The sequence below is a fragment of the Protopterus annectens genome, chromosome 4.part0 (assembly GCF_019279795.1).
Source record: "Protopterus annectens isolate FY-2018-M chromosome 4.part0, PAN1.0, whole genome shotgun sequence".
NCBI classification, from domain to species: domain Eukaryota; kingdom Metazoa; phylum Chordata; order Ceratodontiformes; family Protopteridae; genus Protopterus; species Protopterus annectens.
The window spans coordinates 1,006,286,375-1,006,309,910 of record NC_056733.1 but is presented as its reverse complement, the minus strand read 5'-3'; positions in this window follow the sequence as shown (position 1 = coordinate 1,006,309,910).

Here is a 23,536-nt window from a genome sequence, read left to right as displayed (position 1 = left end):
AGACACATTTGTTTTCCAAAATTGTGCAGAGATTGGAGAGCAGCAGGTAGATTGTCCAGTAAAATTCCAGGAGATGGTTGGAATTTCCTTTCAAATGGATTTTTAATGGTTGTTAATTTCAAAGGATTTAAAAAGGCACTTAACAGTATGATGTGCGAATGATATGTAACAAAGGAATGCTGATAAACATATTTACAAACACATTTCATGCTGCAAGCTATGAGATCCAGGTAGAAAACAGCTAGCTATGAGACATATGTTTAACTGAGTACAGTTTCAATGAAATCTAACAATAAAAATTTCAAAACTAAAGCCCTTAGAGAGTTAGGAGCAAGCATTTCATGTCCACTACATCCTTTTACCATGTTCCCTGCATCCCCCATTTTATATAAATTCACAGAATATGCAATCTAGTAGTGCGTTTCATATTTTAATTCATATGTTCATAGGTTCATACGTAGGTACTAGGCTATCGGCCCAAGGGCCTAAGTAAGCTGAGCCAACAAGGTTCCCTGGCTTATGCCATCCAAGAAAATTATTTTCCTGTGCCCCTGTTGAGCAGAGCCACAGAAGTGATCTCTGGGGTGAATTTCCTATTTCCCATCCACTCATCAAGATTTTTCTTGAAGAGTGCTAATGAGGAGCTTTGTTTACTATAGATGGGTAGCTTGTTCCAGAGTATGGGAAGTCTCTGGGACAGGAATCTATCCCTCTAGCATGTTCTGTTTATTGTGGTGACAAGGTTTAGGTCCCTAGAGTGTGTAGCTTAGAGGGAATGGGATTTCTTTAGGTGGAGCATGTCCAACAGCTCCTGGTTTGACATAGTTTTGTATATTAGGCAGATATCACTTTGGAGTAGGCGATATGCTATGGAGGAAAGCTGGAGTTTTTTGAGACAGTCAGCATAGGGCATTTGTTTGAGGCCAGTAATCCTCTTTGTGAGGCACTTCTGCGGCCTTTCCAGCTGTTGTAGATGTCTTGTGAGGTACATTCCAAAAGGGGTGTTGTACTCTATAATGGGTCTAATGAGTAGCAAGTAGAGGGGAACAATGACCTCCTTTTTCCTAGATGAGAACCCTTTTGTGATGAGGTGTGCCATGTAGAATGATTTCCTGACCACTGGGGCAATGTGATCATCAAAGGAGAGACTGCTTTACACCTGGGTCCCAAGGTCTCTTATCACACTTTTGGTGTTAAGTAGACTGCCACCTCTGTGGTAGTTCATGGGTACAGAGTTCTTACCAAAGGGGATGGCAATATACTTTTTGGCATTGAGCTTGAGGCTATGGCTCTGACACCAGGTATCTGTCTCAGTGAAGCCCTTCTGTAGGATGTCCAAATCTTTTGGGGACTCGATTATGGCTCTAGCTACCAAACAGGAGAGGACCCAGGACTCGACCCTGTGGTACACAACTTGTCACTAGTTTGAAGTCAGATTTGGAGTCTGCAACTTTTACTGTGTGGGTTCTGTCAGTGAGCCAGTTCACAATCCATCTTGTGACGTAGGGATTTATACCTAGTTTAGTGAGTTTATCTATAATTCCAGAATAGGGGATGGTGTTGAAAGCCTTGCCTAGGTCAAGATAGGCTGTGTAAACCACCTTACCCTCATCTACGGCTTTGGTGACTGCTTCAAAGAAATCAGTCAGGTTCAGGAGACATGATCTGCCTTTCACAAACTCAAACTGGGTGGGGTCCAGAGTTTGGAGGTTACCAATGTCTTTTTTTATAAGTTCCATGATGATACGTTCCATGGCGTTGCAGACCAGGCCCGTCAGGCTAAGAGGGCGACAGTTCCCAGGGTACATGGTGGCTCCCCCTTTGTGGAGTGGGATAACATTTGCTGTGCACCATACAGTGGACACAAAGCCTGAAGTGAGGCTATGATTGAACAGGGTACTTAGGTGGGGAGCCAAATTCATTCCGAAGTTCATGTAAAACACAGCCTGGGATGTTGGCCGGTCCCATGAATGCTGTGTCCTTGACTTTAGAGACTGCAATTTTACCTGCATAGTTGTGATTATCTTCCAGTATAGATATGGGCCTTTTAGAAGGTGAGATGGGGGGTAAAGTTAGCACTGAACCTATCTCCCAGGATGCTGGCAATATCAGTTGGTTCTGTAAGTTTCGTGCCATTGTGCTGTAATTCAGAGCAGATTTGGATGTTGCCATTGAGATTCTTGACATAGCTATAGAATGCTTTGTGGTTGTCCTTAGAATCAGTGGCAATTTTGTTTTTGTAACTAGCTTTGGAGAATTTTATGAGGGATCTCAGCTTACTGAGGCTGACCAGGGAGCTCCTCCACTCATGGGATTTTACTTTCTTTTGCAACAGTTTCTTCCTTCTGTTGTAGAGTTTGTTTATGTCAGGGGACCACCAGACTTGACTTCCTTTTTTTGAAGGATACCATCTTGGTTCTGTTAGGGATAGCATGATCCATGCACTCGTGTAAGTGCTTATAGAATGCATTTGTGTAGGATTCAGCAGTTGTAACTGTTTTGTCTAGCTGCATGGGTGTCATGAAGTTTGCCCCCTCTGTCTTAAGAAGCATGAAGTTGGCTTTGGAGAAATTTTTTATGGTGGTTTCCTTAATGGGTGGTGGGGACGGGATGTGGATATCTAAGGTGATTAGCTTATGCTCGGATCTGACCAATGAGGAGTTGAGATCAGCTGTGGAATACTGGTCACTCATGTTGGTAATGAATAAGTACCAACAAAAATAGATGAAAGCAAACCAAACGAAAACCAAAAACCAAAAGACAGGTTTGCTCGGAGAATCCAAATAAGGGTCAGAAACCAAAGGCAAGGTGCTAGATCGTACAGTCTGCTATTACTGTGCTAGTACAATCTAGCACCTTGCCTTTGGTTTCTGACTTTTATTTGGATTCTCCGAGCAAACCTGTCTTTTGGTAATGAATAGGTGTAGGATATTGTTGCCCCAGGTGGGGGTGCGGATAAGTTGATCCAGGGCATTGAAATTTCTGAATTACAGAAAACATTGAGTGAAGGAGTTTGTACATGAGTAGTTTTCCCAGTTAATGTTGGGGTAGTTGAAATCACCCATTATTAGGGTGTTTGGGTGAACCCTAATATTTTACAGTATATCAAGAAAAGAGGAGTGGGAATCCTGGGGCATGGTGGGAGATCTGCAGCAAGCTACAATTTGGATTGCACTTTTGCCCAGAGTTAGTTGCACTTTGATAATTTTGGATGCATCATGCTGAACAATTAGCCTGGAGGTGTGGATATCCTTAATGAATATGGACACACTTCTGCCTTTAGTCTTCCAGTCCAGGTTAGATGGCCGAAAGGTGAGCTATGAATTATAGCCTGGTAATGCAGGGGGGTGCTCTCTGGAGTCTTGAACCAGGTCTCAGTCACTGCACAGATATCGATGTTCTCCATTTTAAGGAGTGCCTTGTGTGACTGCATTTTGAGGTTTAGACTTCTAGCATTGACTAGCATTATCCTCGTTTTTTGCTTGCCTGCACCTGTTATGGTGGTGAATTTGTCATTTGAACCTCGCCTAAAAAAGGCACTATAGGGGCAGCAATAGCCTTAGCCAGTATCCGGAATCCCAGGGGCAACAGGTGCAGGCCATCTCTGGCAAAGCATCGTGGTCTGTCGACCATGTCGTCCCAGGCAGACAGATACTGGATCCCCTTAGAATAACAACAGAAGTGTAGCCAATTGTTGAAGTCAATCATTTTCTCCTTGTACTGTGGTATCATTCTGGTTGATGGCAGGATGCTACTCAGAGCTAGGGTCATACCTGCCTGGGCTACAAGATTGGAGAGCTCCTCCATGTCTCTTTTCATGTAGTCCAGGGAGGTATGTCTCAGGTCGTTCACACCAACATGGACAATGACAGAGTCATATTTGTACTTGTTGTAGAGTGACCTGAGTGCGTGTGTTATGTGGCAGATCCTGGCACATAACAGGCAGCTGACAGTAACCTTTCCCTTGTTTAGCCTGGAGAGTGGGACATTACTGTGCCTGACTCTAGAGTCACCTATGCCAAGTGTGTTGTGTACGATGTTTTGCCTTATGGGCTGTGGTTGAGTGACACACTGAGTTTGTGGGCTATGTGTCATTTGGGTTGTGCTGGGGGTGGAGTTTGCTTGCATTTCTGCTTTGGAGGTCTCTATTGCTTATTGATGAGAGCCTCCGAGAATTTTATGTTTCTATGTATGGATTTTGGTGGTATAGGTTTAGTGGGACTATGTGATGAGTGTGGTGTGGTGCAAGTGTTTACCTTCTCCTCATGACTGTCAAGTCCAGTCTTGGCTGGAGAGAGCTTTGCCTCTAGTTTGGCTAGATAAGTGCATCTCTCACAGGTTGTAGTGTTGGGTGGTAGGAGGAGAGTGTTTTCTGTGTATATGAGGCAATTGCTGCATTGCCCCAAGATGCACAGATTCATCAGGTAGACAGGAGAAAACACTGGGAGCTGACCCTTGGGCATGCCTGAATAGGTGCTAAAAATAATTTTCCTCTAGACAAATGAGGAAAGTAAGTATAAAAACTGTTTTCCTCTAGGCAAATGAGGAAGATTGAGTGCTGTAGTAATTTGTAGCATATTTAGTGCTTACAACAGGTTCTGAACAAGTGCTGAGTTTGAAGAAGCAGATTCAAGTGCTAAAATTAAGAAACTGGCTAGTTCTAAGGGAAAAATTAAAGAGCAGACTTTATGGCACCAGGAATAGTTTAACTCTAGCTAGGCAGGTTACTGAAGGTTTTAATAGAGCATTTGAATATCTTAGGAATGTTTTAAGACACAGACTAACTTGTTTCTATGTAACAAGTTTGAATGAAAACTTGAAACTGCTCTATAATGTAACATTGATGATTTATATGAAATTCCGGTGTAGAGATAGTTGTGCCAGGTTGATATACTGAAAGTATTTAGGAAAAAGACTTGGAGGTGACTGTTTATGAAGTGAGATGCTGTGCGTTAAATACCTGTGTGACTTGTGAGATCTATGGACTTTTTCCTGTGAGATTGTTACAGGAATTAAAACACTTCAAATTACAGTTAGGTTTTGCTTACATCTTATAATGCTAATGGTAGGAAAATTGATATTTCTCAGAACAAAGGACCAAAACTACACTGTCTTCATCTGAATGCCATGTATAAATGGGAAGAATTACTTCTGATTATGGGTAGACACACACAAATGATCTACTGTGTGATGTCAGGTACAGAGCTATCTCAATGGCTCCGTATTTTAATATTTAGTTAGAAGAGTGGATGATTGAGACATGCACACTTGATTATGCTACCGGCACTTGGAACCAATGTGCTCTATGACCACTGCCTCAAAGCCAGGGACCCATGTCTTGTAGCTTGTACAGGTTGCTACTTGCATTCACACCTGAATGCAAGTTCAGCCCTGCAGCTGTTGCTCCTTACCTGAACACATTACCTAAGTTTGAATCAGGTAAGGCAGCTGTAGGAAGAGAATGGGGGGGAAGGGTTAAGGAGTGATGAGGGAGTTTTAGGGTTAGGAAGCAGGAAGGGGGGTTTAGGTTCAATGATTGATAAGGGAGTTTATGGTTAGAGAGAGAGAGAGAGAGAGAGAGAGATTAGTTAATTTAGGTTTGGGAAGGGGAGTTGGAGATTTAGGTTTATGGAGTGATTGGGCTTTTAGGTTTAAGGTGGTGAAGTGCAATTTTAGGGTTAGGTAATGAGGAAATGGGTTAGCAACTAGGTGGGAGTTTTAGTGTTAGAGTTATAAAATGAATATGCAGGGATGCTAAACGCTTGGACTCAAGCTTATAGACTGTGTGTGTATACAACCTCTGGTAGAGTTATACAGTTTAGTAGGTTTGGGTGTTGGAAGGGCTAAAAAGTAAGGTTGATATTACTTTTGGAGCACTTGCCTTTTTGAGCAAATGGCAGCAAACTTATTATGGGATAATAGCATGTGAAAATGATAATAGCATATGAAAATGGAAGCAAACGTATCATGAGATAACAGCGGATGAGCACTTGCATTCCTCTCAGCATTTTAGTACAATAAATCTGGACAAAGTCTAACTAATAGAGGGACAAAGGAACAAAAATAGGGACAGATTTTAAATATTGCTCTTATAAAATTTACTTGAATAACAGGATTTGTATTAGCAGGCATTTTCTGAAAGATGTGAAGACTGAAACTCAAATGTTTCTCATTATACAGTGACTTGAATTCTCAGTAATTTGCCAGAAAAATACAACTTTTATGAGTTACAGTCCAAAAATAAGAGGCACAACTCTGAACTTTATGTGAAAATATGCACATTAGAGAGATAAAAGCACTTGTAGTAGACCATGCATACTTACATAAGTTACTATTTTTTGTCCCCTGCATTTCATAGATAAGCACATATGATTCATATGAAATTCTGCTAATTATGTGCCCCTTGTTACATTTACGGTTTCATTGACTTATACATTCTTCTTCATGATTTCAACGACTTCAATAGTCTCTATTTCTGTGACCTGGATATGTCTCTTTTTCAAGGATTACATTTTCTTTAGCACATCTAATTAGTTATAGTACTGTCTGCAGTCATACAATGCACCTTCTTGATAAGTGAAAATCCTTGTGATGCTATTGTGGACAACAGTGAGTTTCCACTGACATTTAGCTTTGCTGACCATTTTATGACAATAATTGTGCATATTATTTTATTTTTACTTTCCCCTCCCCAAATGACTCAGCTTAGCCCTCTAACTGTTCCTTGTGATGCTATTGTGGACAACAGTGAGGATCCCTGTTTAACGTGCCTACAGATCCATGAATCCCAAAGCTGTTCATTACCAAGTTACCCCAACATAATCTTTTGCTGTGTGAGCACCTCAGCTTCTCGAGGATTCATCCTTGTTTACTTGTCTGCACTGTTTAGGGAGTGAGGAATCCCATGTGGAGTTATAAATGGATACCCAGCAGCCATGCAGAAACAAGTGCCATGATGTCAAGACATTGTGATGCCTTCCCCATTTAAGTAGGCTGTCTGCAAGGCTGGAAAGCTCCTTGTTCACTACAAGTCCCTCAGGTAGTGCTTTTCTCTGAACCCTTCCTCTGGGATAGGAGAGCTGACAGATGACTGCTTAATACTACCTCCAACCCCGGATGACCCCTACTAGTGATCCAAGCCTGTTTACAAGCTTGGGTGACTAGCAGCACTGACACTCGTCCTGTCTCTGAAAAATCACTTGGGTAATTATTGTACATATGATTTCTGCCATGTTTACATTCATAGCCACCCTCAGCCATTAGCACGACTAGTAATCTTTATATACAGCATGTAAAAAAACTGAATGTTTGTTTATATCACTTATTGCCACATGACAAACTCTCCAAGTGATGTCCTGCTTGGAGACTATCTTGCAATAAATGTGGCCTAATGGTTAAGGTGTTTGCCTTACAAACACAAAGTGCAGGGTTTGAGTCTCACAAGGGATAATTGGCTAAGCTTAAAAGGGCTCGCAAGGGCAGTTAGCTTAGTACTAATCTATGAACATACACTGTTCACATAACTGTAACTGAGCAACAAACACATCCATGTTGTGCACAATGAGCAAGTACTTTGATGGGAATATTTATGGTATATTAAGTCAGGGGTTTAAGGTTTTAGATTGTCAGCATGGTTCAATAACGCAGTCCTGTACATCTTATGATGTTATTACTACTCAGGATATAGATACAGGAATCAGCTGAATATCCTTTAGGAAGAAAATGATTACAGTCATCTGACTAACCCTGCATTCTGACTACATTTAGATCTGTCCTGTAACATTGTATCAATGTGCTACTTATTGTGGTCATTTGTGGCTTTTTCAAACCACAACAGCCCAAAACAAGTGGACTTCATTTAAGCATGTTTCCCTTGGACTGCTGCACTACTACAATTGCATCCACAGGCCATAACTTTGAATCTAGCTGAGTATATTTGGTTCAAAGTGATCCAAGAATCTGAAAAGTATGATGCCATAGTGTGCAAGGCAGATGATGTCAATGCACCCAGAGTCTATAAGCTTGAGTCCAAGTGTTTCGGTAAACCCACATATTAACTGAACACTTAAGTAGGACTGCCACAGAGTGTCACTGGGGCCATACGAATACCCTAGTGCCCCGCATATTAATTGAATATTTAAATAGTATCATAGTCTCAACTCTCTTTATACCCCCTTCCCACTATTTCTAATGTAAATATGCTACAGTTAAGTATTAAACTGTTGATTTCCTATTTGGGTACTATGCCACCCTTGTCCATTTCATATAGGTAGGTAGGTAGGTAGGTACTAGGCTATCTGCCCGAGGGTATTTTTAAGCCTATCCAGAGTGTGTTGGCTTTTGCCACCCCATTGATTAATTAACTGAGCCTCTGTCAAGCAGAGCCAATGAAGTGATCCCAGGGGTGTATTTTCTGTTACCCATCCACTCGTCAAGGCTTCTCTTGAAGAGTGTTAGTGAGGGGCTCTGCCTAATGTAGTTAGGAATTTCAAATGTCTTCCTCATACCCCAGCTCACATATTTCCAGTAGACGTTTGATTGTATATGACTTTCTATCAATGTATTTTGCCCATATATTGTTGATACAAGCGTGTAGTATAAACTGAAGTTTTATGGGACTCTTCATATCTGTAATTTTCCTCACTTATTGTTGATAATATGTTATCTTGTACTATTCTTGTTTGATTGATAATCTCACTGTGGAGCTTTTTGCCCCGGGCTTCTGCTTTAAATGGACCTGCATCCAGTTGGATTATCCCGGTAAACAAATGTAAAATAAATAAATTAAATTAAAGGACAACCACAGGGGAAAAATAAAAATATATATTTCCTTAACTTTCCCTTAAGTTAGGTTCATTGCAAACCTCTATGTACCAGATAGAAGTAGTCACTACTAAGTTTATTCAGTTTGTAACCCTGATTGACCTCCTGGGGGCAGACCTCCTGATGAGAGTTTAATTTCTTGTAAAGAATAATCTTCCTCATGATGCACTGTGAGTCCACTGTTTCTGAGATTACAATGCCCATAGCTGGAGTGTCATATAAGAGTTTCATTCACTTAGAATGGAAGAATAGAGAACAGCAGCTAATTCTTACAGGCTTCAGTAAAGGTATTCAACTGTGTATGTATGCCAACTATGTTATATGACTGCAAAATTCTGAACAAACTTAATAATTAAAAGCCACAAAAGATGCACAGACCATAGGTTCATAGGTAGGTAGTAGGCTATCGCCCCTGGGGCCTATACAAGCCCAGCCAAAAAGGTACCCTGGCTTTTGCCACCCAAGAAATTTATTTTCCTGTGCCACTGTCGAGCAGAGCCACAGAGGTGATCCCCGGGGTGAATTTCCTATTTCCCTTCCAATCATCAAGACTCCAGGTTCTCCAACTGCTTTAATACAAACAAACACACTTCTTCAGGTGTATATTACATTTAATTAAAACACCCATCTTATACATTTCAAATAAAGTCACAGGACCTTTTCAGAATATATTTAAAGGTATATATATTTTTTAAAAACATGAACTTCTTTCAAAAGCATTTAATAGCATTCATATTACATAATAAAACATTTACCATATATAAAATGAAAAACAACACTATACAGAATAAATTTATAATAATATTCATAATCAGTAATATATTAGTCTAAAACTAATTGCATTAATAATCACAGATATCTACCTGCATAGTGGTCTGTTTTTTAAAATGGGCCTTATAGGTACATGGTCATTTAGTCCATGTCCTGTGTTTTCCCTTAATCTGACTATCCATTCTGACTCTAGACTTTCAGTTCGTCCCCTTATATCCCCTCCTCTTGGGTTATCAAAACGAATTTAAGTACCTTTATCTGCTTTTTTTTTCAAAAAAATACAGTATTTAAATTGATTGTAATTGTGTGGAAGGAATATTAGCTGAACTGGAAGTTTTCACTCTGCTCTTCAATGTGGAAGGAATATTAGCTGAACTGGAAGTTAGTCAGTGTTTGCTGAATTTTGTTATTTTCTAGTAATTACAGGTGTGGGGGTAGTCACATTCTTTGTTTTCCTGTCCTTGCCTATTTAAGTGGTACAGTGTGAAATATTTTCTGCTTAAAAACCTCAGCTTTGGCAGGCTAAGAACTTGCTATATTCAACTGGACGTATAAGAGAATTTAAGTACCTTTATCTGCTTTAATTTCAAAAAATACAGTATTTAAATTGATTGTAACTGTGTGGAAGGAATATTAGCTGAACTGGAAGTTTTCACTCTGCTCTTCAGTGTGGAAGGAATATTAGCTGAACTGGAAGTTAGTCAGTGTTTGCTGAATTTTGTTATTTGCTAGTAATTACAGGTGTGGGGGTAGTCACATTCTTTGATTTCCTGTCCTTGCCTATTTAAGTGGTACAGCGTGAAATATTTTCTGCTTAAAACCTCAGCTTTGGCCTGCTAAGAACTTGCTATATTCAACTGGAAGTATAAGAGAATTTAAGTACCTTTATCTGCTCTTTTTTTTCCAAAATATACAGTATTTAAATTGATTGTAACTGTGTGGAAGGAATATTAGCTGAACTGGAAGTTTTCACTCTGCTCTTCAGTGTGGAAGGAATATTAGCTGAACTGGAAGTTAGTCAGTGTTTGCTGAATTTTGTTATTTGCTAGTAATTACAGGTGTGGGGGTAGTCACATTCTTTGATTTCCTGTCCTTGCCTATTTAAGTGGTACAGTGTGAAATATTTTCTGCTTAAAAACCTCAGCTTTGGCCGGCTAAGAACTTGTTATATTCAACTGGACGCATAAGAGAATTTAAGTACCTTTATCTGCTTTTTTTTTTCCAAAATATACAGTATTTAAATTGATTGTAACTGTGTGGAAGGAATATTAGCTGAACTGGAAGTTTTCACTCTGCTCTTCAGTGTGGAAGGAATATTAGCTGAACTGGAAGTTAGTCATTGTTTGCTGAATTTTGTTATTTGCTAGTAATTACAGGTGTGGGGGTAGTCACATTCTTTGATTTCCTGTCCTTGCCTATTTAAGTGGTACAGTGTGAAATATTTTCTGCTTAAAAACCTCAGCTTTGTCCGGCTAAGAACTTGCTATATTCAACTGGACGCATAAGAGAATTTAAGTACCTTTATCTGCTTTTTTTTTTTCAAAAAAATACAGTATTTAAATTGATTGTAACTGTGTGGAAGGAATATTAGCTGAACTGGAAGTTTTCACTCTGCTCTTCAGTGTGGAAGGAATATTAGCTGAACTGGAAGTTAGTCAGTGTTTGCTGAATTTTGTTATTTGCTAGTAATTACAGGTGTGGGGGTAGTCACATTCTTTGATTTCCTGTCCTTGCCTATTTAAGTGGTACAGTGTGAAATATTTTCTGCTTAAAAACCTCAGCTTTGGCCAGCTAAGAACTTGCTATATTCAACTGGACGTATAAGAGAATTTAAGTACCTTTATCTGCTTTTTTTTCAAAAAATACAGTATTTAAATTGATTGTAACTGTGTGGAAGGAATATTAGCTGAACTGGAAGTTTTCACTCTGCTCTTCAGTTAGTCCCACCCACCCTCCCTGTTTTTGTTTTGGTGTTAATCTTAGTGGCCTTGCAGCTGCCCGCCCCTCTTGTAAATTTGTGTTTGGATACTCCTTCTGGGCCCATCTCATTTGCTCACTCAACTGAATGCAGTGAGATCATATTCTGATTTCAGGCACTCCTACTGTGTACAAAGAGAGCATCTGGGAAACAGAAAAAAAAAATTAAGCTTGTTTCCTGCCTTTCCTGTTAAGTGGTATAGACTATTTGTAGGCTTCTGAGCCCCCAAGCCCTTCTGTGTTGGAGGGAAGCCTTCTAGCTTAGTTTTTTTCCCTATAACTAGCCAGTTTTCTAGTTTCAGCACTTAAATCTGTTTCTTTGATCTTAGCACTTGTTCAGAAAAAAAAAAAAAACTTTCATCTGCTTTTACTGTATTTGTGTTTCTACCTACTTTTTTTTTTACTTTTGCATCATCTTAAAAGTACTCAATTGTATTTATTACTGCTTGGTGTAACTCATTCTAAGCCTTCTGGTTTAAACACTTGGGCTTCGGACCAGTTGTTTTGCACTGAGAGGGTTTGTGGTCTGCACTGTAGTGGCAGAACAGGTAGCTTACATCCTTCTAGGTTGGGAACTGCTGATTGAGGGCTCAGTGTCTGTTATTCTAAAAGTGTATTAATTCTGGTTTAAGCACTTGGGCTTTCAGGCCAGTTATTTTACATTAAGAGGGTTCGTGGTCTGCACTCTTGTGGGAGGAGAAGCTGGACTCTGCCCTTCTGAGCTGGGAATTTCTGATTGAAGGCTTATAGTGCATGCATATCTGAACTGCTTCTTACTGAAGTTGGTGCGCCTTGTTTGCTGTGGCATAGACTAGATTCGGGCCTGCTGGATCTAACTTTGTTTGTGTAACTTGAGCACTAATCCAGGCATTCTCTAAAGTATTCAATTGTATTTATTACTGCTTGGTAGTAACTTGATTAAAGTTTAACTGTCATTCTAAGTCTTTTGGATTAAGCACTTGGGCTTCAGACCAGTTGTTTTACATTAGGAAGGTTTGTGGCATGCACTGTGGTGGCAGGACAGGTAGCTTTCATCCTTCTAAGTTGGGAACTGCTGATTGAGAGCCCAGGGTCTGTTATTCTTAAAGTGTATTAGTTCTGGTTTAAGCACTTGGGCTTCAGGCCAGTTATTTTACATTAAGAAGGTTTCTGGTCTGCACTCTTGTGGGAGAAGAGGCTGGACTCTGCCCTTCTGAGCTGGGAATTTCTGGTTAAAGGTTTATAGTGCCTGAATATTTGAACTGTATCTTACTGAAATTGGTACACCTTGTTTGCTGTAGCATAGACTAGATCCAGGCCTGCTGAATCTAGCTTTGTTTATATGCTTGTTGTTTGTTTGCTTGTTATTTCCCTGGAATGCTAATTCCACCTAATACGGCTTCTCAGCTTCTGTGGATCACTAGTGATATCTGCATTGCTTACTGTACTTATTTCCTTGTTTCACTTGAAAGAAAGTTACTGTTTGTCGTTTTTGCATTTAAGTTACCTGTAACAGATTGCACTTAAGTTACCTGGCACTTGCTCACTAAAGCAATTATATAAGTCAGCACTAAAAATTAAAAGCACTACACCCTCACTCCCCACTGGCCCTGGTTTTCAATTATTAAGGAATTCCCAATATTATTCTAGCATGTCCAAAGGTCAGTTGTCAATCTCCTCTCCGGTCCAGCTGGTGAATCTGGGAATCTTGAGGCAATGTTACAACTGCCTCATGTACACAGACAACCCTCTCCTCCTCTCAACAAATTCCAACACATGTGAGAGATGCAACCATATAGCCAAACTGGAGGCTAAGCTCTCTCAACTCAGTACTGGCATAACCAGACAGGAGGAGAAGGAAACCACACTCACTACAATTCCAGTCTCACATAGACCTACCACGACAGCAAACCAAACACATAATCACACAAAACATACTGGAGGCTCTAAATAAAGATCTGCCAAGCAGCAGAGACCTCCAAAGCAGACACCCATGCAGCCGCTACCCCAAAACAAAACACGTGCAACACATATCTCACAAAGCCAGTGTGCCAAACAGTCACAGCCCTTAAGACTAAACAATACACCTGATACACTTGTAATAGGTGACTCTATCGTCAGGCACACTGACGTCCCACTCACCAGGCTGAACAAGGAGAGGGTCACGGTGAGCAGCCTGTCGGGTGCTAGGATCCGCCACATAACACAAGCACTCAGGTCACTCCAAGGCAAGTACAAATATGACTCAGTCATTGTCCATGCTGGTGTGAATGACCTGAGATGTACCTCCCTGGACTACATGAAAAGAGACATAAAGGAGCTCTCTGAGCATGTAGCCCAGGCCGATATGACCCTGACCTTGAGTAGCATCTTACCCTCACCAAGAATGATGCCACAATATGAAGACAAGATGATCAATTTCAACAATTGGCTTAAGTACTGGTGTCATTCAAAGGGGATCCAATGCCTGTCAGCTTGGGATGATATGCTCGACAAGCCACGATGCTTCGCTAGGGACGGCTTGCACCTGTCACCCCAGGGCTTTCGGATATTGGCAAAGGCTCTTGCTACCCCCATAGTGCCTTTTTTAGGCAAGGCTCAAAAGACAAACCCACCTCCATAGGTATCACAAGGGATAAGAAACTAAGAGTAATGCTACTCAACGCCAGAAGTCTAAACCTCAAGATGCACGCACTCAAAACTCTCCTTAGCATGGAGAACATCGATATCTGTGCAGTAACAGAAACCTGGTTCAGGGCTCCCGAGAGCACCCCAGCACTACCAGGTAATACCTCATACCATGCTTTTCGGCCCCAAAACTTGGACCGAACCACAAAAGGAGGGGGAGTATCGATATTCATCAAAGATACCCACACCTCCAGGTTGGTGGCAAAGCACGAAGCATCAGAGACTATCCATGTGCAACTAACAGTGGGTAAAACTGCCTTCCAGTTTATAGCCTGCTACAGACCACCCTCCCAAACCCAGGAACCCCACTCAGCCTTCCTGAGAACACTGGAAAATATGAAGGTCTCTCCAAACACCATTATATTGGGCGACTTCAACTACCCAAACATAGACTGGGAGCATTACTCTAGCTCCAACACCCTAGCCCAAAGGTTCCTAGAATTTATAAACTCAAATGCTATGGAACAACTTGTTACCACTCCCACAAGAGGGGAAAACATACTGGACCTGATCATCACCAACATGGGGACTCTATGCTCCAGACCAGAAGTGTATCCCTCACTGGTAAGATCAGACCATAAACTAATCTCACTGGATATTCACATCCCGACCCCACCCCCTGCCCAGAAAACCACAGTGAAAAACTTCTCTAAAGCAAATTTTACACTCCTCAAAACTGAGGTGGAATCCTTCAAAGCCCCGGCCTGTGGAAAATACGCCCAGACCGCAGAATCCTTTATAAACGCATTCTATGAACACCTTCAGGAATGCATGGATCATGCGATCCCAAATAAAACCAAGACCAAATCCTCCAAAGGCAGACGTCCTGTCTGGTGGACCTCAGCCATAAACAAACTATACAATAGAAGGAGGAAGCTACTAAATGATAAAGTAAAATCCCAAAAAGGGAAGGCATCACTGATCAGTATTAGCAAAAAACTACGGGCACACATAAAATTGTCTAAGGCCAGCTTCGAGAGAAAAATTGCACAGGACACTAAGGATAATCACAAGGCTTTCTTTAGTTATGTTAGGAACCTGGGTGGTAATTCCCAGATATGCTCAGAATTAGTCCAAAATGACAAAAAATACACCAAACCCACAGACATTGCCAACATCCTAGCTGACAGGTTCAGCGCAAACTTCTCCCTCCCCACCAAAAGGGCAAATATCTATCCCAGCAGAGTGCTGCCCCTGACATCTCAGATGCTCAGGTAAGAGCCGCCTCTCCAAAGTAAAAACACAGCATCAATGGGACCAGATGGTGTTCCGGCTCGCCCTACATGAACTCAAAGAAGAGTTAAACCCAAACATAAAACTACTGTTCAATCTCAGCCTTACTACAGGATATGTGCCCAAAGAGTGGCGTACAGCAACAGTGGTCCCTCTCCATAAAGGTGGTGCCTCAACAGATCCTGGAAACTATCGCCCCATAAGCCTGACTAGCTTGGTCTGCAAAGCTATGGAAAGGATCATCATGGACCTCATAAAAAAAGATATTGAGGACCTACAAACACTGGATCCTACCCAGTTCGGCTTTGTTAAGGGCAGATCCTGCCTCTTAAACCTGGTTGATTTCTTTGAAACAGTCACCAAGGCCATTGACGAGGGGAAGGTGGTCCACACAGCCTACCTGGACCTCGCAAAAGCCTTCGATACAATACCCCACTCGGGCATTATAGATAAGCTCACCAGCTTAAATATAAACCCCTATGTCACTAGATGGATTGCAAACTGGCTCAAGGACAGAACCCACATGGTTAGAATTGCTGGAGCCATATCAGACTCCAAACCAGTTACAAGTGGTGTCCCACAAGGCTCAGTCCTGGGACCTCTCTTGTTCGGTATATATTTCTCGGAGGTACAGGCCAACACGGAAGGACTGTGGCTGACCAAGTTCGCAGATGACTGCAAACTGGGCGCCATAATCGACTCTCCAGCCAACACAAGCATCCTCCAAAAGGGCCTCATAGAAACAGACAACTGGTGCCAGAGCCATGGCCTCAAGCTAAATGCCAAAAAGTGTATAGTCATCCCCTTTGGCAAAAACAAAGTGCCCACAAATTACCACACTGGTGGAAATCCATTAAGTACAGAAGAAGTAATTAGGGACCTGGGGACCCAAGTTGATAGCAATCTCTCATTTGACAACCACGTGGCCAAAGTGGTTAGAAAAACATTTTATATAGCCCACCTAATCATGAAGGGATTCACATCTAGATCAGGGGAGGTCATCGTGCCTCTTTACTCATCCCTCATCAGGCCCATAATTGAGTACAATGCCCCTTTTGGGATGTACCTTACCAGACACCTGCAGCAACTGGAAAGACCCCAAAAGTACCTCACCAAGAGGATCAAAGGGCTCAAACAGATGCCATATGCTGCCCGGTTAAAGAAACTCCAGCTCTACTCAGTGGCATACCGCCTGTTCAGAGGCGATCTGTGCCTGACGTATAAAGCCATGTCCAACCCGGAATTAATGGACATGCTGCACCTCAGAAAATCCAAATCCCATCGAGCTACGTGCTCGAGAGACTTGAACCTCAGCACTGAAATAAATAGGACATGCTGGAGGGACAGATTCATAACCCAGAGGCTCCCTTCACTCTGGAATAAAATCCCAGTCCAGGTTAGGCAGAGTCCCTCATTGACTCTCTTCAAGAGGAATATTGATGAGTGGATGGGAGATCGTAGGTTTACCCCGGGTATTCACTTCTGTGTCACTGTTAGATAGAGGCACAGTATACTAACCTCGAAAAAGGGCATAGCAAAATAAATTTAAAATGGGTGGCGAAAGCCAAACACATTCTGGCTAGGCTTATAAATGCCCTAGGGCAGATAGCCTAGTATGAACCTATGAACCTATACCCTGAAACTTAAAATTATGTCTGTCATTAGTCTCACTAACGTGCTTAGCTAATGCATTGAAACTACTTCTTTTCCTGATATGATAAACATGCTCCCTGATTCTATCTTTTAATTGCCTGTTTGTTTTGCCAACATAGAATTTATGGCAAAGTTGACACATGGCCAGGTATACAACATGTTCACTACCACATGCAGCCGTAACCCTAAAATTAAAAACTTCTCCTGTGTCTAGATGTCTAAATTCTGTCATGTCCGTCAGATGTACACACATCTGACACTTCCCACAGGGTTTAGTTCCCTCTGGACCTACCATATAGTTACAATCTCTCATATGGCGAAGTCGCCTTTTCAGAGTTTTTTTATTTTTAAAGGTAAACTGAGGTGTTTTCTCTATAAACATATTCACCTGTCTATCATTTGTCAGGATGCTCCAATGTTTGTTTATGACATCAGTATATAATCTTATATTCCTTGAATAGCTAAAACACATTCTCAATTTACTTGGGTTCTCACAGTTTCTAGGCTGTTTTGCTACTTCAGTCTCCATCTTTTCCGAGAAATATGGTTTGGCTTTAGTGTTGCTAAATCTCTTCACACCATCAATGCACTAGATGCTCATCATAGCCCCTGGCCAAGAGTTCCAAGCCTGTCATTACTACCTGCTCACTAAAATCCTCCTCTTTTACATTCAGCCTAGAAGCTCTTAGAAATTGATTTTGTACAACATTTTTAAAAATATAATTCGGATGCATACTTGCATGACTAAGCAGACTGTTAGTATGATAGCCCTTCCCAAACAGTCTGGTACCCAATTCTTTATTTTCATCTTTAAAGATGGTAACATTTAAAAAGTTTACTTCATAGGGGGACCAATTTACAGTGAACTTTAGAAAACTCATGGAGTTGTTAATATATTCCATGAACTCCATTAACTGCTCCGGTGACCCATTCCACACAAAGAATAGGTCATCCACAAACCATCGATAAAACAAGATGTTTCCTCCAAAGGGGCTTACAACTAAACTCTCTACTTCCTATTGGTGCATTACTGCATTGACATAACTATTTGCACACAATGTACTCATCGCAACGCCATTACATTGCCAATAAACCTTGTCTCTAAACAGAAATATATTATTCTCTAGTACCAGTTGTAGTACTGCGGTGGTGGTGCTGCGGTAGCGTTGTCGCTTCACAGTAAGACGTCGTCCTGTTCGATTCTCAGCTAGAGCGTCTTCTGTGTGGAGACATGCGTGAATGGGCATACCTTTGTTGAAGGTTGTGCGTCAGGGCAGGCAACTCGGCACATAAAAATCTACTGCCAATCATTAGTGGACTGGAGTTCCACTGTGGCAACCCCTAACCGGGAAAAGCTGAAAGACACAACAACAACAACAACAACCAGTTGTAGTAGTGTCTCCATCAGGCTTATCTTATTAGTACTAAAGTTTGTATGCTCTGACATTAATCTACTCACTCTCCTGATGCTCTCATCATTTGGGATAACTGTGAAGAGCGATGCCACATCAAGTGTGGCTAAATATATTGTTCTGGTAGACATATCTTCCTAGTATGTTCATATAGATCTCTAAGGAAGTGTTCAGTATCTTCTAAAATATATTCAGTTTTGTCAATCAACAAATGGAGATTCTTATCAAGGAATATAGATACAGATTCTGTGCACCAATTCCTCCCTGCCACAATTGGCCTCATGGGAGGGTTCTCCAGGCCTTTGTGCAGCTTGGGTAGCCCTTGGATCATTGGAATTGTAGGGTTAGTTATTATAAAATATTTCAACAGATTTTCATCAATAAAACCCATAAGTAGGAGTTCATGTAAGCCATTAGATACATTCTCTATCATTTGCTTCACCCATGTGGATGAAATAGTTCTATAAAAACTCTCATCTTTCAACATTTCTAGCATAGCATTGTCATATGAATGCCTATCCATAACCACAATCTGGCCCCCCTTATCTGCAGGTCTAATCATAATAGAGGGGTTGTTTTATAAAGTTAACATTGCATCAAATTCCTCCTTAGTTAAATTATATTTTCTACTGCTATGTTCTACATTTCTCTGTGAATAATATATCTTGTACACATCATCTACACAAACTTGTTCAAAGGCTTGTATTAATGCATTTAACTTGGGAATAAATAAATTAGGTTTTTTGAAACAAAAGTTCTCACTTTCAACATTATTTTCAAACATCACCTTCAACATTAAGTTTCTTGTAAACATTTTTATGTCAAATATAACCTCAGTAATATCTGAGTCTGCAGTGGGAATAAATGACAGCCCTCTGTTGAGGACGCTCAATTCTTGTTCAGTTAACACTTATTTAGACAAATTTACTACTAGTTACTTTTGTTCAGAAATGCTTTTTTTATCGTGTATGGACTCACCGTCCCTTCTTTGTGCTTCCTTTTGCCCCTGGTTATGCTTCGCCCCCTCAGTTGCCCTCCAATCTGATTCCTGTTCCCCCTGTTTGTTGATCCTTCCCAGTTGGGGATTGGAAAAACCAGTTGAGCTGGGGCCGTGGGTTTTAAACTTCCCATCGCATCACTACCATTCAGTGCATAACCATTAGTATCAGCATTCTCTTCAGAATGCACTTCTGCAGTTGTAACAAAAGTTTTTCGTTTTGCTCCAGCAGGTACAACTTTCTCCATCACCGAACCCATATTCACAGATGCAGGAACTTTACTCGTATTCACTTCCTGTATGGAACTCGTCTCCTGCAGAGTGGGATTTTCTGCCGGTTCTCTCAACACTTCATGATTGGTCAATACCTTTGGGGGCAAGTTTAATGTTCCACTTCTTGTGTCACTGAACATTTCCCTGGGCCATGTAAAGACATTCCCTTCCAAGAAATCTCTACGATCTCTCTGCAGTTTTTTTAATTTAATTTGAAGTAGTTTTCTAGCATACACAGTCACGTTCTCAATCACCTCATTCAGTGATTTATTAATACATTCATACTCATAACGTTGTTGTATATAAGAAAACTTATGAATTTAGGTAGATGTCTGTGATTATTAATGCAAGTAGTTTTAGTCTAATATATTGCTGATTATGAATATTATTATAAATTTATTCTGTATAGCGTTGTTTGTTTTTCATTTTATATATGGTAAATGTTTTATTATGTAATATGAATGCTATTAAATGCTTTTGAAAGAAGTTCATGTTTTTAAAAATATATATATACCTTTAAATATATTCTGAAAAGGTCATATGACTTTATTTGAAATATATAAGAAGGGTGTTTTAATTAAATGCAACATACACCTGAAGAAGCATTTCGTGAAAGCACTTGTGTTTGTTTGTATTAAAGCAGTTGGAGAACGTGGAGTCTGGTCTGTGCATCTTTTGTGGCTTTGGATTGTGTCTTTATATCTGCAGAGACATTTGGATATCATCGGGCTGTTTTTTTCTTAAATTTAAAAATTAGTTTGAAACTTTCTTTCTTTCCTGCTCTTCTACAAGTCAAATGTCAAACCCTAAACCAGAGATATTTGCTTCTAGAACTACTGTATTGCTAAAACTTGTACACATGATTCTTTTGATGTTAGTTTCTACAATGTTAGCCTACAGCAATAATGTATTTAACGTTTTAGTTTTATGTTTTCTTTTTTTCTTTTTTACTCCTGTTACATTAGCTTAATTTTGGAGCTTATCTCCCTGGGCCCCTACTGAAAATGGACATGTATCCAGTTAGACTAGCCCGGTCAACAAATGTAAAATAAAATAAATAAAGTAAATGATTTACTGTCACACAGTCCCTTTTACGAATGTGTTTCCTGCTGATGTGTTATGCATTCTGTGAGAAATACTTCCAGAACTGCCTGCTTATTGCTGAGACAACAGACTTTTTTAGGCATTCAACCTTCACGTGCCTCAGTTATTTCTGAAGTTACTCCTCCCATATTCCCACCCTCAGCTAGCAAGAGTTGCACATTTCCTGCCCTGCTAGGTTCAGCTAATTTCAATGACAATACACATCAAACAGTTGCTTGCAGTCACCCAGGTGTACCTCTAAAACTGTTCTCTCATAGGTTCATAGGTTCATAGGTTTATATTAGGCTATCTGCCCTAAGGCATTTATAAGCCTAGCCCAAATTATTGTGGCTTACGCCACCCCTTATATGAAAAAATACTGTGCCCATTAGTTTGTTGTGCCTCTGTCCAGCAGTGACCCAGAGATGATTCCCGGGGTAAACCTACGATCTCCCATCCACAGGTCTAGATTTCTCTTGAACAGAGTCAGCGAGGTGCTCTGCCTCACATGGACCGGGATTTTATTCCACAGCATAGGGAGTCTCTGAGTGATAAATCTATCCCTCCAGCACGTCCTATTTATATCCGTGCTAAGGTTTAAGTTGCTTGCTCTAGTGGTTTTGGTGGATTTGGATTTTTGAGGTGGAGCATGTCCATTAATTCGGGTTGGACATGGCCTTGTATGTCAGGCACATGTCACCTCTGAGCAGACGGTATGCGACTGAATAGAGCTGGAGTTTCTTCAATCTGGCAGCATATGACAGATTTTGGAGTCCCTTTATCCTTTTGGTGAGGAACTTTGGGGTCTCTCCAATTGCTGCAGATGTCGGGTGAGATTCATCCCTAATGGGGCATTGTACTCGATCATTGGTCTGATAAGTGAAGAGTACAGGGGAACAATGACCTCACTAGATCTGGATGTGAATCCTTCATGATCAGGTGGGCAATGTAGAAGGTCTTTCTAACCACTTTAGCAATGTGAGTGTCAAAAGAAAGGCCACTGTCAACCTGGGTCCCCTGGTCCCTGATAACCTCTTCTGTGCTTAGTGGATTGCCACCTATATGGTAGCTTGGGGTTACCTTGTTTTTCCCAAGGGTATGACTATACATTTTTGGCGCTTAACTTCAGGCCATGGCTCTGGCACCAGCTATCTGTTTCCGTGAGTCCCTTCTGAAGGATATCAGTGTCCGATGCACTTTCCACTATGGCCCAGTTTGCAGTCATCTGCAAACTTTGTCAGCCAAAGTCCTCCCATGTTGGCCTGTACTTCTGAGAAGTAGATGCCAAACAATAGGGGCCAAGGACCGAGCCCTGTGGGACACCACTTGTGACCGGCTTGGAGTCTGACACAGCGCCAGCAACTCTAACCCTGTGGGTTCTGTCCTTAAGCCAGTTTGCAACCCATCTTGTGACATATGGGTTTACATTTAAGCTGGTAAGTTTTTCTACAATACCCGAGTGGGGTATTGTGTCGAAAGCCTTTGCAAGGTCAAGGTAGGCTGTATGGACTGCCTTTCCTCATCAATGGCCTTGGTGACTATTTCAAGAAGTCGACCAAGTTCAAAAGGCATGATCTTCCCTTGACAAAGCCAAACTGGGTCGGGTCCAATGTCTGCAAGTCCCCTATATCTTTGTTTATGAGCTCCATTATGATCCTCTCCATAGCTTTGCAGACTAGACTTGTTAAGCTTATGGGGCGGTAATTACCAGGGTCCGAGAGGCCACCTTTGTGGAGTGGGACCACAGTTGCCGTGACGCCACTCCTTGGGCACGTATCCTGTGGTAAGGCTGAGATTAAACAGCTGCCTTATGTGCGGGTTTAATTCCTCATTTAGCTCGTAGCACACAGCCGGGGACACCATCCGTCCCATTGATGCTGTGTTTTTAGCTTTAGAGAGAGCAGCTTTCACCTGCGCATTTGAGATGTCCGGGAGGCTACACTCGGCTGGGATAGTTATCTCTCCTTTAGGGGAGAGGGGGTGAAGTTTGCACTGAACCTGTCTGCCAGTATGTTGGCAATGTCTGTGGGTTCAGTGATTTTTGTATCATTTTGGACTAATTCTGAGCATATCTGTGAGTTTCCACCCAGGTTCCTAACATAGCTGAAAAAGGCCTTATGATTGTCCTTTGAATCCATGGCAATTTTTCTCTCAAAATTGGCCTTAGTTGATTTTATGAGTGCTCATATTTTTTACTAATAATGATCAGGGGTGACTTCCTTTATGGATTTTGTTCTATCATGTAATAGCTTTCTCCTCTTATTGTAAAGTTTGTTAATGGCTGGGGTCCACCAGACTGGACGTTTGCCCTTTGTGGAAAGAGTCTTGGTTTTATTTGGGATTGCCTGATCCATGCAGTCCTGGAGGTGTTCATAGAAGGCATTTGTAAGGGCTTCCGCAGCTTGGGTTGTGGTTTCCTCTGACTCAGGGGCCTTGAAGGATACCACACCAGTCTTGAGTAGTGTGAAGTTTGCCTTAGAGAAGTTCTTCACTATGGTCTTTTTTGTTTGGGGTGGGGGCATGTGGCTTTCCAGTGAGATTAGTTTGTGATCAGACCTCACCAATGAGGGGTATACTTCCGTGTGGAGCATTTTGTCCCCATGTTTGTGACAATGAGATCTAGTATATTTTCTCCTCTCGTGGGAAC